Source organism: Myzus persicae, unplaced genomic scaffold, assembly GCF_001856785.1.
Source record: "Myzus persicae strain clone G006 unplaced genomic scaffold, MPER_G0061.0, whole genome shotgun sequence".
In the NCBI taxonomy this organism is placed as follows: Eukaryota; Metazoa; Arthropoda; class Insecta; order Hemiptera; family Aphididae; genus Myzus; species Myzus persicae.
In genome coordinates this window covers 1,180,606-1,199,606 of record NW_019104377.1, presented here as the reverse complement: position 1 = coordinate 1,199,606, position 19,001 = coordinate 1,180,606, and the positions used below count along the sequence as shown (strand labels likewise).

The following is a 19,001-nucleotide window of genomic DNA, read 5'->3' as shown; positions in this document are numbered from 1 at the left end:
GTACGAGACGAAAAAAAATATTTATAAGTAAAATAAAGATAGTGGTCCAAAATATTACTTACCTAGGTACTCAAAGAAATTGGTTTTCACGCGCTCAGACATAACATTTGACCTCAAATAAACAGTTAGGTGCATGGTAATTGGGAATTAACCATCGTTAACTCCGAACAACCTATATAAATTGTACAAAACACAAGTAATCATCATAATATTATTATCGCTCTAAATGGAATTACGAACACTCTCCCTTTTCAAACTTCGTTTCTTGCCATTATATGTACCTTCCTATATGTATATGACATAGAATGTAAGTACTTATTTTTTATTAATATTCTCCGTTAAAAGTGCGACAATATTTGACTATTTATAGATAGGTAAGTAATTGGTTTATCCGCCTTGTGTTATCTACAGGGCCGAACTTCCGCCTAGGCCAAGTAGGCAGCTGCTTAGGGGCCCTTGCTTTCCTGGGGCCCTCAGGGAAACACACACAAAAAAAAAGGTATCACACACATAAATTGATTAACACGGAAAATAGTTCGTGTATAATATAGAATATTATTGAGAGGAAGTAATTTAGAAATTAATATTATTATGTTGTGTTTTAGTTTTATGGAACCGTATATAAACATAAATAAATACATTTCATGGTGTTTATCAGTGATTGTTTCTTTCTGTTCGATTATATTTATAGCCGAAACCCGTAAATAAATGTATAGCGGTAAACACTAAACATTTTTTTTTCGGAGCGAGCAATATTGTTATAATAATTGTTTTATCTATTAGTATGTTGAATATATACAAATTAAAAGCAGTTTTTATTAATATATATTTAAAAGGGCCCTTCTTTAGTAGCTGCCTTGAGGCCCTGAGACCCTTAAGTTCGGCCCTGGTTATCTAAGCTTGTTAGAAGTTAGGAAGTTACGGTCTTACAGACCAGTTACTATATTCTATTATATGATTGAAGAAAGTATAAACATTTTAATTAATATCCAAGCACTGTGTAGCAGGAAAGCAAAATTCTTCTAATTGAGATGCGTAGATTAAAAAAAAAAAAAAACAATTTATGTACATCCTTGCATATTGAACGACTAAAATACGTTTTACTTCATTAATTAGATAATCTTTTTGAAATTGAAAGTATGATTTATTTAAATAAATTTTAAGATTTTGAGCGAAACGATAAATGTATTTGTTTTACAATTTTGATGTTGTTTTTATTTTCGTCTGGTGACACTAAAGCTTCTATATTCAATATTAAGGGTGATCTTTGGCTAAAAATTTGATATATTTGTTATTTTAAAGGTTAAAAATAAATGTCCAGTACTTTTCTGAATAATCGCGTAAAACTAAAAAAAAAAAAAACTCTTAAAACGCAACACAAATTTCGACAGCATAAAATTGGTCAATTGACCATTATCCCGTCCATCGGAAATTTTAATGCATAAAAATATACAATTATCAAAATAATTCTATTTTAATGTTTGAAGTTCTCGGAAAAATATTCTGCTTAGGAATATGAAATTTAAACTGTACGACTGTTCAAAGCAGTAAAAAAGCCTATTACCGAATTTATTAATTTCGAGGTAATGGACGTTAAGTGTTGAAAAAATCACCCGGCAGCCATACAATCAATACAATTCAATACAGTACAATACACATGACTATTGTAGTATGTAAATATTATAAAACGCAAAAATATTTTTAAAAAACGTTGTCATATTATTCTTATAAATTTAAATTAAATTAATTTTTAATGGTTAGTACTCAAAATCAATATTGCGTTCGTGCATGCGCTAAAAAATATAAATTGAATTTCTGCGTGTTGCGTGGGTTCTACTAGGTTGTATTCTTGTATATGTCACATTTTATAGTATTCAGCATTTTTTTTTCTCGTCTAGAGTTTAACATTAGGGAGTAAGGGCTAATTAACGCACAGCTCTTTTTTTTACTTATTTTTGCCTATACTCATTTTATATTTTGTGCTATTTTATACAGTTACACATTATGCATGTTTAATGTCCACCCATGTACAAAGGCTCTCAAATAGGCAACGCCCAACCAATGTAAATTACACTACCTCTTCGTTCGGTTATGATTAATGGCATTAAATGCGAACAAGTTATACACCACCTATATCATTTCAAATATATTTTTTACGTGCACGGATCTCCCCATTTGTCAAAGATTATCCCGCTGTTATTCAGACATTTTCTACTTATCCTTTATTCTATGCTTGTGTGTATACAAATTATCGCTTTTATACGCGCGTATACGGAGAATACATAAATCGGCTATTCAAAACACTTCTTATTAACATGACGAAACACGTCCGAACAATAAATAATAATTCACACACTATGAAGTATAACATACGGGTATATTATATGCCTACACTCGCAAAATGTCAAAAACAATTATTATTCACATATTCATTACATTTCAATAAGTCGTTTGTACTCTTTCTGATAATGTTGTTAGTATATAACGGTTTGAACGAGTATTATACTTTTACAACGCTTCAAAAGCTTCAAAAAATCATCGATATTAATTTTCTTAGCAATCATCAATAAATTACTCGCAGTAAAACGCTCATTAGGCATTTGACATGAATTGACAAGTGACGCCCAGCCAACAATTTCTGGAGAAATTACAATTTATTGTTTTTCTCACTATTATGTTTATGATAATATAAGCCATACACATAATATTATTGTAACGGAATTGGAAATTGTTGGAAATTATTATGTATAGTCTAATATCAAGGTTCATCAACAATATACTTGAAATCTTATTAGAGTTAGTGGATTTTATGTGATTCTAACAAAACTTTCATCACGATAATCCTAAACAAAAACTATAATAGTTTTCAGTTATATAAGCTTTAATCGTTACAAGCTATATGTTTGTAAGCTATTGGCAAAACTTAAACGTCAATATTCAATACTCAATTCAAAATAGGCGTCAATCCATATATTTATAAATACATTTTGATTTTGTGATTTTAAAAATTTGTAACCTAAAATTATTTTTTTTTTTTTGTTGAAAAGATGTCAAACACTAATTTATTTAAAACTGTATTCAATATTATTTTCAAAATATAACCACTTAGTGTTCACTGTTAAAATGTTAATATTCAATTAAATAACGAAAATTACCATAAACAAAAAATTAAAAATTGATTACCAAACCTCATAATTACATTACTAATCGTATACAACTTCTTAAGCCTAATTTCTACAAAATAAATTGCTTCTCTGATTGGTCATTTCAAATACTTACCATTTTTATTTTATTTATAAAGTACAATTAATAAATGCATATATAATTATTGTATAGTCAATGATACATTAAATATTATGAATATTATTTCCATATTTATTAATATTGTCTTTACTTGTGATTTCAAATAAATATCATACTTCATCTTCAGCAATTCATTAGAAAACCTGGTAATCAATTTTACTTATAAACTACTGTTTAATCTTGTTAAAAGAACTATTTAATTTAATAATATTCTTTTACTTATTTTAGCTGTATAGCTAGGACAAAAAGTTTGTATCATTTAAAGCAAAATGAACATCTCGAAAAGTACTGTAATACTCAAATTTATCTCATCATAAATAAAACTAACTTATTTTATATCTGTTCAAAAGATTTTGTTTGCACGAGCTACAAAAGCAAAAAAATCTTCTAAAATGAACCACTAGTATAGTACTTATAATTAGGAATTTCTTTGGAGAGATTATTTTATTTCACCTAATTCTTTCGTAAATGAATTAAATATTGTTTTTAAATTAAAATGAGCAAATATAATATAGGAACAATATTTTATTTTAAATATAAAAAGTTTTACTTTTAAATTTCAATAAACAATTAACAAATTCAATGGTACATAGAACTATTTGCATTTAAATGTTTTGTACTTTTAAATAGTTGTATAAGTAATATATTTATTTATGTTGTATACAAATAGAGTGTACTGGTTTTCTTTAATCATTTAAAGTTTAAATTTTAAACTAACGATAAATGATTATTATATATATTTACATATATTTTTGTTTTTAAATTTCAGAATTTTTTATATTTTGTTGCATTTTATTCCAATAGATAACCAAAATACATAAGCTATGACGATATTGTTACTCTGATATTAAAAGATAAATTTGTAAGTAGATAGGTAGTTTACTTGATCTATTTCTTTAATATATGCATTAAAATGTATGTTTTTATTATGAAAAAAATATTTCAGAGACATTTGCAATATGTTTGTATTATTATCCGTCTTAAAATTAAAATAATTTGTGAACTAAAATATAATTATTCGTATAAAATTATTCTATGTATATAAAGCTATTTAATAAATATTATTCTGATTTGGTCCATTCTTCCAACTTTTGGATTCTTATGTCAATGTTTCAAAACTCTTTCCAGATTACAGCGAAAGTTACTGAATATTTGAGAAATTATTATTATTATTTCCAAAAGCTAATTCATAAAATAAATTACGAGAAAACTTACCGAACAAAAATGATTTAACTGACAGACGGAGGTTTTATATAATACATATTTCTACGAGGTAAAAAAAACAGTCGTAGGAACAAAACAAATTTTGAACGATATTTCTTAAAATTCAATTCCTTCAGTTAAACTGAACATAATATATTATTTGTTCAAATGCCTAAAGAATCGTTTACGATTTGTCTTCAACTTGCTAAAAATTGCATCAATATACATTTCTTATTTCGCTTACTGTACGACTTAGTGTACGTGTATACTGCATAGTGAAATATTTACATGCATACATCAAAACTCAAAAAGACCAATAAAACTATTTTTCTAAAATGTAATAAATGGAAAAGAAATATTTGAATTCATTTCACATAAGCCTGTAGGTAATATATTCTTCAGCTATTTATCATAAAATAATATGTTGTAGCATTAATATCACATTTAACATAGTTATGTAAGGAAATTGAATGTGTCAACTTAAGTAATATCATCACAAGAAAATAAATATTAAGTACCTATATATTTCCCTGTATGAAATAATTTTTTTGCTTTTTTATGATTCAAATTATAAATAATACAACCTACGAATGAGCAAAATGCAATTTTTTGTTCATACTATATTATCGCTATTGAAACCAAATGATTTTAATTTCTAAAAATCCGATTAATCCTTGGTGATGTCACATCGTGGTAAACGAAAACAAAGTCAACTATAGTTATTCGAGCAAGAGACGCATTTGAACGTTACAATGCAGTATATTTTGTAAATCTCGAGGGTCTTAAAAATGTGATTGGTTCGATTAAGTGCGTTCGATATATTATACGGCATATACGCTTGCCATTATTCTATCACAAAAGGCTGAATTTTAGCCCGACGCTTTAGAACGGTCAACCGATCTCTTAATTCGCCTGCACTATCCACCCTGCAGCCGCCATGGCTAGTTGTAATTTTTTCGCTGCTCTCTACGTTTACCCGAGACTGTAAATTTCGGATTTAACCGGGCAGCGCTGTGTGGGTGGGTGGGGAAACGTGACCCGACATCGAAAGTCCGATTGCCCCTATTTATCCTCGTCCCACGCAGTTGACCCGACCCTACGACTCACCCTCCCCCCTACCGCCTCCACTGGCTACGTTTTTGAAACACTGTTTACATATACATATATATATATACGTATAATATGTACGTAATCGTATACATAATGTCTCCGGTCGGTAAGTTTTATTGTGCTGCTAAAACGAGTAGAAGGGGTAGGAGAGGGAGAAAGGAATAATCTCTTTTAACCGTGACCGAGCCACGGCGGCGGCCGTCGGGACGTCAACCCAGGTCTTTCCGGCACGAAAGCTGCAGCCGCGGCGGCGGTGACTCCGGAACGGTCGCGGACAGGATGGAAAGTGGAGGTGAATGCGATGTCGAGGATAGGAAAATCCCGTTTTATTACCGACCTTGTGTGTGTGTATGTTTGTGTGTGTGTTTGTGTGTGTGTGAAAAGATATTTCACCATAAAGTGTTTTAAAGACCCGATAATGTGCATGTGATAATGGGCAAAGTTGGACGGACCACGGGGCATGAGAGGAGAATGGAGTGAGAGGATAAGAATATAGGTACTCTCGTGGTTGGAGACGGAAGGCGATACGATACGTACATACAATTGATAAGAAGACGGGGTGCGACGGTATTATTAGAGCAGATCAGCAAAAGTTTTTCCGGAGAGAAAGGAAACCCCTATAGGTACGGACAAAGTCGCCGAAGAGGAAACGGTGAACCTTCTGATACAGGTGGAAAAGGATTATTTCGGCGTGTGCCGGTCATCCGTGTGCCTACACTGCAGGTCCTTAAATCTAAAATGTGGAACGACATGATTACTATGATAAGGACGTGCTCGGTCAAAAGGTTTTAAGACACATTTTTACTCCCTCCTCCCACCCCCTCTTGTTGGAGTGAGGGTAACACAAATTAATATTACCACGATTGTGGTTATTGATTCTTATAACTGGTTCGAAATATTCGGCCAAGACTAAAACAGCTACAATAGAATTTTCGATCACCGCAATCTGTTTATACACACGTGTGACGATTGTAATATTATTAGGTACATTGGTTATTGATTAATGATTACGAATGGTGGTGAAGCGCATTGACCAGGAATTTAATCAGTCAGTTGTTACTTTTAAACATTAAACATTCGGTTTTGTTAAAAACAAGTTCTACCTATAAGTAATTAGTGGCTGGTTTACGGATTCTCAAATGCCTCTTTTATGATTTAAATGCTTACCATAATGTATTTATAGTTTTATGACATATTTAACATAAATAAAAAAAAATGTGTTAAAATAGTTAGCCGAAACAAATATTTAATTTAAAAACACTCAAAGAGCAGCAGGAACTCAGTAGATGATAAAGAAATCAAATGAAACAGCAATATTTTTACCTAAGGTTTATTTTATATTTCAATCTTTATTATAATAATAAAAAAAAAAACTTTTCTTCGAGATGATATAAAACTGTAAGATGTAAATACTTAATAGTGTTCCCTCAAAAAAACCTACAAACTGCGAATAACTTACAACTGTAATTATTACCTACTTAACATCGCTGCATAGATAGGTACTGATGTCCGAATAAAAGATTTTGAATAAATCTCCCGTACTGATGTATGAAAATTGGATTAATTATTGTAGGGACTACGAATTAGTTTCTGTAATGTTGAACATAAAATAAATATATACATTCGGAGTAAAATTGTGGGGGGTACCTTGATTTTATCCTCAGTTTTAACAATAACTTTTAAGAAGGTCGGAAAAGTTTTTGATGCGGCGGCCGGCGAATCGTGGTAGTTGGACCGGAACATTACTTTGGTACCAAAGTCTTTGCTAAACAGCAAAGTTTTTGCTGTTGTTCAGCGCGTTCAGAAATGTGGGCTACTGAGGATTCTAAGAAATTAAAATACTATGCCAAGCACAACGCACTCAAAACTGATATATTATGTTTATACACAATTATAGTGTGGCATGACTACTTAAAATCTACAACAAACCATTTTTTTTTAAATAATACGAATATAGTTCCAATAAAATAACACAATTTAGTCCATGTTTTTTTTTTGTGCACGAAGTTTAGTAAAAATTGTGTTTTAAGAATCGTCCCCGTTCCGAATCCTCCATAAATCAGATAAATAAATTATAACTTGTACTTTAAATCTTCCATGTAATCAAAAATGTCTGGTATAAATATATGTGTATCACTGCAATATGATAACTACCAAAAGTTCTAAATTTTTTTCGGATATTTAAATAATGGTGTTTTGCGTTTAAAAATGGTTACTTTAAAAATGTATTGTTCATCCGTGTAAGACACATAACTTATCCGAAAACACTTTCTCTCCCCGCCGTAGCCTTATAAACTATAATTGTATTTATTTATTTTTTTGGAATTATTTTTTATTTATTATTTGCTTTTAAACCGATGAATTCTCATTAAAAATGATGTATTGCGCATTTTAAACTATCCGCAATTAATAACTCCTACAGCGATGTCGCTGTAAATGTATAAAATAAATGATCTATATAAAATCTCAAACTATAGCAGTAGTTTATTCCATATCAAAACCTAACTGCTCGGTACGTTATTATTGTCTTTATACGAAAACAAAACATTTTGTTATTATATGATGGACACAAAACACGATTTTACCATCATTGTTATACATTATTTTACATTCCAAGAAGAAATTATGTGTATTGAAGTAAGAAGTTATTTTTAACAACATAAATATTACCATTTTTCGACGACAATCTAGCAGTATAATTTATTTCATAGACGACTCACACGCTGTTTTTAAATTGCTTTAACTTTCAAGTTGTATCCAATTATGTTGTGTTGAATGATGTGCGTATATCTCGAAAATTTTTCCAACAAGTCACAGCCTCAACATGAAAGTCGATTTTTGTTTTTTAAATCACAATACATAGATAAGTAGTAAGTTAGTACCTACTCATAAATTATAATATTATTATTATAAATGTATGTGTATAAGTCATCAATAATGAAGCACCACAACGGTAGAACTGTGCAATGAATAAGTTTGTCGTATAAAATACAATTACCTCAAAAATGTGTCTAAATAATTTGAACATTCCAAGATTTTATAGAAAATAATAATATAAGTAAAATACCTAGTTCGAGTTCTAAAAAAAAACTAAAATCCTCAATATAACTATTATTCAATTACGAACAAAATATGATTTTAAGACGCTCGTCGACTTGTTAGCAAGAACAACTTATGAGAAACCTTTGCATTAAATTTTCAAACTTCATGACTTGAAAAAAAATTCCAGAATTCTATAAATATCTTAAAAAGTTCCAAAACATATTTTTAATTATAATATCATGTCATGATATTGTGATTATAAATATTTTAACTGTCCCTAAAGGTAACGTCTGATACCATGGGCAAAAAACACATCATTGTAAAAACGAAAATTGATCTACCAGCTCAGAATCTAAAATGATAAATACATAATGGGTACTTTTAAGTTATCAATTATTTATCCACGATGTTTATGATAATGGTACCTACCTACCCCTCGAATAACTATTATTTTGATAGTCTAGTTCATACATAAAAGCCATTTTATACTTATTTAATACAATTATCTTTTAGTTGAGTCATAATTTTTTTAAGGAAGTACAGACAATTTTACGAACTACTCCATTGAAACAACATACTCGTAAAAATGAGTTTAGTAAAATAAAGTCTCAAAACAGGAACCTTCAAGTTTAATAAATTACGTATATATATTAGATTTACACGAGACGATAATATGTCTACGTTTTTATACACTTGTACGGAATACTTCTGAGAAATTATACAGACATTTCATCGTACTTGTGGTATCAAAAAATTTAATTTTCTTTTGGTAAAATTTGAAAGTATAATAAACGAAAAACTATTGTTCAGAGTATCTAATATTCTGTGGAATATAAATAATGTAATACGCTAAAAATAATATGACATTTAAAATAATTTTCTTTAAACTATCTGACTATTTATGCTAATCCTATACTTCAGCTTATACTTATTACAACATTATATTATAACAATATAAACATAAAACTTTTTTTATATTAAATTATAATTTCAAAAACTTAATAACATTATTATATAATAACCTTTTTATTACATAGGTAGCAATGATATTGTATGGATAATTTTTTAAAATGTACAGGCATCGATAATAGTATATAGTTTCCATATATAGATTATAACTGAATTTTTATCCAATGAATTGGATATTAAGAACAGACTATAATGTGCCTATATTTTTTTCTCCGTATAAATATGGATTTCGTCTCCATAATATAATATGTATTATCAATATATCTTTATTTTATCTAAAAAAAAAAATTGTAAAGTATTCTGTCGCTTTGAAACGTGCACGAATACGTCGAAATATATTTTTCTGTTAACAGTCCTCCAAGTTACACTTCTCGGTATTATTTACCATCAACTATACGAACTGCATGTTGTTTTAAGGACCGTTGAATGATTTTTTGACGACCCAGTGTCATTATCATAACAACCACAATATGATATTTGCATAAAATACACGATACAGGGTGTCCTGCCATACATGGCTCGCCTAATTCAAAATGTAAAGACAACGGAGTACGCCATACATTTATATGGGTTTTTTTTTTAAAAAATCACCTTAAAACCACCCTGTACTTCGGTATTCATATTACTTTGTGGTGCGCGTGTGTGTGCGTCCGTACACCAATGCTACACTACCTACATTCTGCAATCGTATATACCTATGTAGTTTTTTTCAATCTGTCAAGTTTTACAACCAAAAAAAAAAAAAAATAAAGGTTCTCGGAAATGTTTTTTTGCGATGATTTTTTTTTCCCTCTCGCCTCGATCGACCGTTTTGGCACGATTTATTTTGTTTTAAGTCCACGCGGCGGGGGCAGGCATATCGTTGCCGGTTGCCAAACGTTCGGGAATGATTCCAAACGGTAAGGAAAAAATAGTCGGCACAATATCGTACCGCACACCTGTTTACTATTTCGCGCGTATGAACAGGCAATGCCGGTGGTCCGCGGACACACTAGATCCTACCGTAAGTAAAACAAAATATATAAAATAATAATAACACATAAACGCCACGGTTTTCCCCGTTACCTATATCTATTAATGCGTACAAAAAAATAATAACAATAGCGTTTAACACCAGTGTACTAATATAATATTATCAGTGTGGTTTTCAGCCTTTTGTTTCACGACGATACCGTAGGTATAACTTAATTCCGAATAAATACGACGACCACACTTAAACGATCAAGTCCATAGATTATCGTTGCAAATAAAACGTCCGAATAAAAAATCATCACGGTAGGTATTAATCAACTCGCCGGTAGTAAATAATAGTATATATATTATGTATAATATATGAGTTGCGCAAAACCGAAATCGCATATGGGTATAGGTACCTACAGGAAATGATATATTATACAGCTTTAAAAATAATTGTTATTGTCGTGTTACCGAAGTGTCCAGCACATTTCGTTTTCACTTGGTCACCTGCTGCACACTCCGCTTAATGAAAATAATGAGTTTGACGTTGTTATCACGGTGTGGAACGTCCATTTATCGCGTCTCTTTTATTTTACTTAATGGAGAGGGAGCGAGCAGATAACACGATAAGACTTTTATGATCAGAAATAAAAAAATTACACATTTATCTTGTATAGATAAACAAAACAAAAAAAGTCTGATGGTTTTGAAACCGGGAAATCAACCCCCCATCCTCTCCCATTGTATAACACGACCGGGACAAAGAAAACTTACCTGCTTAATAACTTACATAATACCGTAAATAATATTAATTTTTCTTTTGTCTTAAATCCCCCTAATTAATGCGCCTGATACGGTTCGATTAATCCCGCTAAAAGTTTATTGCCTTTAGGCTATGCGATATTATCCGTATTTTTTAGAAAAATAATTTAATTTTACGCTAACTGTGTGATATTTTGAAATGAGATAAGTTATTAAAAATCCACTACATTTCACATCCCATTAGATTTTTATTTTAATCCAATTTTATATCATATATAGCTATTATATTTTATGAATGAATACTTATAAATTATAATGTATTTATCATTTATCATATTATATAAAATAGTAATAATCTCCGTTTTAACGGCGTTTGAATGTTTAAAATTTAAAAAAATTATGATTTCTGAAGTATGTTTTCAACCGTATACATTACATGTTTACTATTATTGATATTATCATCTATTGTCTATTACACTAACCTACCTCAATACCAGAAATGGTTTGTAATGACAAATTCATGTTGGTTGTGAACTATACCTAATTAAGAATTAAGAAGTATACCTTTTAATTTAATAACTTTAAGTTCAAACAAAGCATCTACTTCAAACATATATCATATCTAGTAGTTATCTTATATTTTTTAAATCATTCATGTATATTTTTAGTAACGTATGAATTTTTTTTTTTTTGACACTGCCGCAGTGCTATAAGTGTCTTTAAATTAAATTATTTAAATCTTTGCTCACTTGCTTATGCATTTTATATTTTTACTGCGATATCTAATTAGAACCTATATTTTTTACAGTTGGCCAAGTTCCTATTTCGGCTTTTTATATACCTCTTAAGTAATTTTCTTCATCACATCTCTAGACAGCTTTATTCTTCGTAATTGGTAAAGGGACGGACTCGTACATAAAAAAGAATAATATAAATTAATCAATTTAACTGCCACTCCAGATGTCACTACTGAGCACTTCACTTATTCTCTCTGTGTTCTTAATATCTCGTAAAATTAAAAAAAAAAAAAAGTCAAATAAACAATAATAAAGTTTTCCGTTGATAAGTAGATACTTATTTTTAAACAAAACGGAACGAAATTGTTTCGGATAAGTTTTATGCATTTGGATGTACCTAGTTGTGTGTATAAAACGAATAAAAGTTGATTTGATTGGATAGGTAGGTACTAACCAATAATGATTAAATGACACGAAAACAATAATTATTTCCGAACGAACACGTTAAAAAATACGTAAGTACCTCCTACACGCTCACATATTCATTATTATAGTTTTATTTCCCAGGTAAATAGGTGCTAAACCCAAACGATTATGGAGCAATACAAATATATACCTAATTGATGTAAAAATTAATCACCGAGTATATGGGTAGGTTTACGAATCACAAAAACTCTAAACACTAATTCATATTATGTAACTGACAATTTCAATTTGAGACAGTGTAAGTGTGCCTAATAAGTATAATAAAAAACATATCAGTATAATAATTTATTATTTATTATGAAGGAAAGTACGCCTATAGATATATGTTTCCATAAATTATTATTTTTAGAAAATGTATATAAGACTATATGGAGTCAAAGATATGAATAGGTTATAATTTTTCCAACTACCTACCAAAGTCATAGCATTATACTATACATCTATTGTGTTTTCTACGACGGCATCGCCCGACTATATTTAAAATCGTATTATAAAATATCATACTTTGCAACCACACCAACCATGAACAATAAAATATGACAATATAAATCATTTAAGTTTTCGGGCGTATGGTGATATCTTTCTATGCTTGGTAATTTATTCGTCAAACTTAATACTCAGCTGTGCTGTGTATAAAAAAAAATTGTCAGTTTATTTTTTACTCCGAGACACTGACAGTGCACTCTCATTATCCGAGATGTGTAATTGAGATGATAACATTATAATACAATTATGCATCGAATTTATGAAATTCGTGTAAACTGGTACACCAGGAGACGCGATGAGTACCTATACGTCAACAGTTATTATTACCTATTTTTGAATATTAAATTAGAAGTGAAGAAAATTATCGAACCTAATAATATAATAATGTTATCAATGTGAATGTGTTTTCCGAATGCGAGCACAGACATATATTATTTATATAACATATAAACGACCGAATATCGAGATTTAATTAAGCGTTTCGTTTGCACGAAAGAAACGGTCCAATAAAAACGGGAAAACAATTTATGGCCATTTATTCGGATACAGCGTATTTTTTGTGAACATTATACCGTTAGATAATACTATTATCGGCAACAAAACTTGATGTATTTTATTTCCGTAAACATTTCAAACTAACAATATCAACCATTCAAACATCACAATAAATTACCCAGAACTTCAAATGAAAAGCAATAACAGTATTCTGTCTCCAGTTTTTTATATATATAGTATAATACATTTTCTATTCACCTCTCTCCTCCCCCGTAATGCACTCATACTCTAACCACATTTGACCTGCACATTTTATATAACCCACATATATATATATGTTTTATTTATAAAATAAAAAACGTATATATTCATTTCTTCTGCGACTTACACGCACGGTTAGTGTAAATGTTTCTTGCGGAATTTTTACGAGTTGGATATGTAGTTATACGTTTTTTCCAAAAATGTGGAATTGAATTGGGCTTATAAATAGGCTTATATTTTATACTTTTCAAAACTATAAAACTAGAAGAATGTTGATGGATTATTTTAAATTTCAGCCACGGCTTCGATCAGAAATACAAACAATAGTCAGTGAAACTTAATTAAATTTGTAGTATTTTGATTAGCCCAATCAACCCGCGGAGTGTATTCGAGCCCCGGGAGCATCGGTCGAATAACATTTTCAAACTCTACAAAAACCGTGTAAACTTTATACTCGAACCGTTGGCATATGGGTACTATTATTTAGTTAATTAATTTACTATTTACGCGGTAAAAAAAAAAAAAATGATGAAACCCATTTAATTTGTACTTTAATATTAAACACAGGAATTTAAATGTAGTCGGTACCTATACGTACATTTAATTTGCACTAGCAACCCTTAAAGCCAATAGCACCCTTTTTATGAACTAACTTTTTTTTTTTAATACCTAAACTATTACAAGTACTGCAACACATATGACTGAAAATTTAAGCAATTCATTAAAGTACGTGTACCAGACTTATACTTATCTATGAAAATAGACGCGTGCTTGTAGAAAATAAGCTCCTTTTTTTGCATTTTGGCGTTAGTGCATTGTTAAAGATTTTAAATCCCTCTAGAATGCAACCTCATAATAATTATTCTTAGCGGAAGTTTCTTTTGAACTATTTTTTTCTAATACAATGAAATATTTGTATTCATCATTATCATACTGCTCAGCGACGTGAATTTTAAACTATATATAACAATAAGACTCGATAAGTTTAAAAAAAAGTCAGTATTCAAAATTTAAAACTAATTAACCTAGGCCATTGATCCGAAAACATGAAATATGTGTTGTAATTAATTAAAATAATAAAACGCGAAAATGTAACCGAAAACTATATCGAACCATATGAGAATGTATATAGAATGTTGTATTGTGTAATAAAATGACAGTAAAAATCACAATATTCATAATAAAAGCCGCATTTTCAATTCAAAGAAGTTCGTATAGAATTTAAACTTATATAATGATATAAACTCCGACAAATTGTATTTTACCCTTAAATTCGATTTTATAGTCAACATTTTAATTCCATAAATCCAGATGTTTTTATCTACGTCGTATACCATGTATAGGATAGACTAACAATTTACGACATGAAATCAGATATTCCGATGTTCTGTTTTTGACGTGATTTTTTTAGCCTTGAAATAAAATATCAAAACAATGCCTTTAATTACATTATACGAAGGGAATTCTTTTCCATCAATAATAGTGAGCACCACATCTCGTATTAAAATTTAAAAGAGCTTTAATAAAACAAAACTTTTGTGTGAGTACACGTCTTGTTTGACAGATATCTTAAGGCAAAATAGAATATTCATAACGTTGTCAAAAGTCTAAAAAGTTGTTTATGCAAAATGTTACTTATTTAGTATTATTCTTCTGCTATAATCAAAAGACTTTTCCGTAGAAACGTTTTTATGTATCATCTTTCAGTGTCTATAATTGATGTTAGCATTCATTTTAAATTCGTGTTTTCTTCTATATATATTGGGTCCAAAACATTACAACAAAGATTTGTCTTAACGTCGTATTGTACTCCGTATACGCACTTCCATCACATTTTCGCGCTTTTATTTTAAATTATTGTAAATGTGTATGGTTTTATCTTAGACTATTTATAAAATTTGATTTGGATACTATTGTTGTCTACAAAATACAAATCACCATATTCCAGATAATAAAAGCCAACCAATTTTTCGCCATATAATATAATATGGTAGGTACATGATATTAGTATAATATGATATCTACTTAAAATTTGGAAAGCAACACATTTTTTCCATTACAGGAACAATGTGTTGTATATTATCGTTGCTATTAGCCAACACCTCAGTTACGCAACGAGACATCGTGGTTTTAAGGAGGGGGTGTGATGTATAGTCATTTAATCAATTAATTACCCATACAAAAACTCACGTCATGTTCTCGAAAATGTATTATAAGTACAATCGAATTATTTGAACATAAAACTTCTCGTGGTTAAACACATCACGATTTAAGGGTGTCATTTTATCTCCCAATAGTCAGTACACACTTTATACGATGCAGGTAGGTACATATTATAATAATATTATCCACGCGACCGACGTGTACCTACTTGTTCTCAGTGCAGTATTTTTTATTTAATATTTCAATAGCATGGCATAAAATTAATTACCCTTGTGCATTTCTATGTTTAATATTATAAAAAAAACCATACCACATACTGAGTTGTAATTAAAATGTTATTACTTATTGTAATATATGTGGGTAGAATATTTCCGACATAAAATAATATCGCAACTATATTTATTTGGCACGCACACCGCAACAGACGCATATGAGTAATCGAAATGTAATTTATGATTTATACTAAATAAATCAACTTGTAATTACTTTTGTAGTGAAAACGGTCTTAAAATTAATACAACCCGAGAGAGAATTTAAACAGAGATATTATAAATGTGTGTATGATGGGCACGGGATTAAGACCGCAGTTGCAAAATACACGTAAAAATATTAGTTTTGTAATTTCTATCCACATTGGACGTATAGAATACTTATACTGCACAGTCGACCTAAACATCAAAGGAGGGTTAGCAATTTAGCTTGTATAATTTCGAAGGGAGCATCAATTGTCCCCATAATTTATTTTTTATTTTCATTATAGTATTAAACGATATAATGATAAAAGTAATGAATAATGAGATTAATTCCTGATATTGTTATTAGTATATCATTTGCATATTTAATTTTTTTTAATCGCGTAATCGTATTTAATATTATAATCAAACATTTCAATATGACGATTGGCGATGTACTGCAGGGAAAAAAGTAAGTTGACGACTTCAGAGAAAAAAAGAAATATATTATAGAACGTCGTCACTAAATAAACGTGTGTTAACTTTTAAATCCTGTGGATAGTTTTGACTGTATAACGGCACCAAGCGCAATAATCGTCAGTTTTAACTGTGAACAAAACTTTTAGAAAAAAGTTTCTGTTCCATAAGCATAACCGCGGCGGGTGGTCTTAAACAGTCCTAAATTATCGGTAAAGGTGAACACTTTTAAACGGTAGGTATACAAGTAATAATTTTAAATTAAAAAAAAAAAAAGATTGTATTGTTTTTTGGTCGTTGTAAAGAGAAAACATACAAAATGTCTATATAGCGAACGGATTCATCGAACAGCCACTGCTGATGACGAGCGGTGATCACAAGGTGATTTGGTACGAATATGGTTTCGAATGTTTAAAAGTAAAAACCTCAGACCTGTAAAGAAGATGTATTCTTCTAAGTTATATATATTTTTTTATATTTCTCTACAGTAAAAAAAAAGATTTTTGTCTAAAACTATGGCATACCTTTGACCAATGTTTACGAGTCCTATAAAACTCGTGCATAATAATTGTGTGGCGCGCATTTGAAATAGTAACCTCTTCGAATGATGGCTTAGGAGACGAAAAATGAAGGACATCCGTTGTTCACGATGTACGTCAGTTGGCTTCCGGTATTTTCATAATTTACGGAAAATACCGGTACAATAACGTCCTTTTTTCTATTGTGCTATTTAAGGTATTTATATTATCGTATATGATAATCATATGTTTAAACATTCATGGTGGTTTATTATTGGTCTCTCAGACATTTTCAAAATGCGTTTTCAAAATGTTTGAGAAAATGATACACACATGTAAATCATATCATAATAATTATTTCGACGCATGGATACACGTATAGATTATCAGTGTACACAAATTGGTTTCGTCTGCAAGACATCAAATGCCGATACGCCATTTAACATAAAAGTATAGGTATCAAAATGGTAAATTAATGGTAACTCGGTTTATCTGGTAATAATTATTGCATATACACGCTCATTCATTAACTATTAATTATTACCGAACTTGCATTAAAATGCCTTTAAACCGTAATGTTTAGCACCACTGCAGCAAATAATGACAGCAGTCTACTGCTGCTAGGTCACTATTATAGGTATTAACAATAATAACACTAGTCGTTATGAGCTACGAAATTACAATAGTATAATCATTAATCAATCGCTTTGATGTCGAACGAAATTTATAGTTTGATCATATCTGCTGTGAGTTGTGCTCGTGACAATCGATACATGCACGAGTGCTTAGGTCATTAGCGAATGAGAGGTACAACATAACGTACACCGCAAGTAATCAAAGGAAAAATGCAATCAACTGCCTTCGAGTCAAAAAATAGTCCAATTTTTTTCCGATAAAACGCACGCTTTCTACACGAATATTCTTTTTTTTTTTTGTATCAGATGAACCTCATCGGGTCTATTTTCCGAGATATCAACAGTGTGCATAATAATTATTACGAATTATTGTTTTCAAAACGTTTCAATCGTTAAATCTCAACGTCGAGGCGTCTTGAATAGGCGTCAGTGACTTACTGGAACGTTTAAAAAAATTTTCTGTAGTGGCGACACCGACGGCGTGCCGTTCAAGACCAGTGTTTGCATAAACAAATAAACATTTCCGGGCATCATCATCGGCAGAACAAGGAAGATGGCTAGAGAGGGGAGAGGCTGAGCTCACCCAATAAGCGTTTTAGCCCCCCCCCCCCCAATTGGCATTCAAACCAAGTCCTCTTGGAAAAAAAATAATTGTCGTGCGTTCAATGCATATAACAATAATTATAATAATTAATAATGATGTACATTATGTAAATTATGATGCATAATATAATAATATAGATAATATTTTGGATGTAAATATGGTTATTGCGGTAATGAATACAGTTTTCGCTAGAACCATCGAAACGACGCACGAAAATTCAAAATATGGTTGGTTCTTTTTTGCGTATGCGAAAAATTAAAATGTGAGTACGTATTGTATGATGTAGAACAAAATAGATTCAGTGATCTATGCTTTAGGTGGAAAAAAAATAATAAGATTAA

At 30.2% G+C, this 19,001-nt stretch overlaps 1 protein-coding gene across 11 annotated transcripts in view; it reads left to right on the top strand.

Annotated features, from left to right (window-relative positions):
- The window catches only part of LOC111041632 (somatostatin receptor type 5-like), a 212,237-nt gene that overhangs the window by 178,151 nt on the left and 15,085 nt on the right, over window positions 1–19,001 (top strand). Inside the window, exon 1 of one of the 11 annotated variants that reach the window (XM_022325952.1) lies at window positions 10,533–10,630. The exons of the other annotated variants lie outside the window; for them this stretch is intronic. The gene's annotated coding sequence lies outside the window, so the exon portion shown is untranslated. Of the gene's footprint in view, window positions 1–10,532; window positions 10,631–19,001 lie in introns of those variants that run through there. 11 annotated transcript variants of the gene reach the window in all.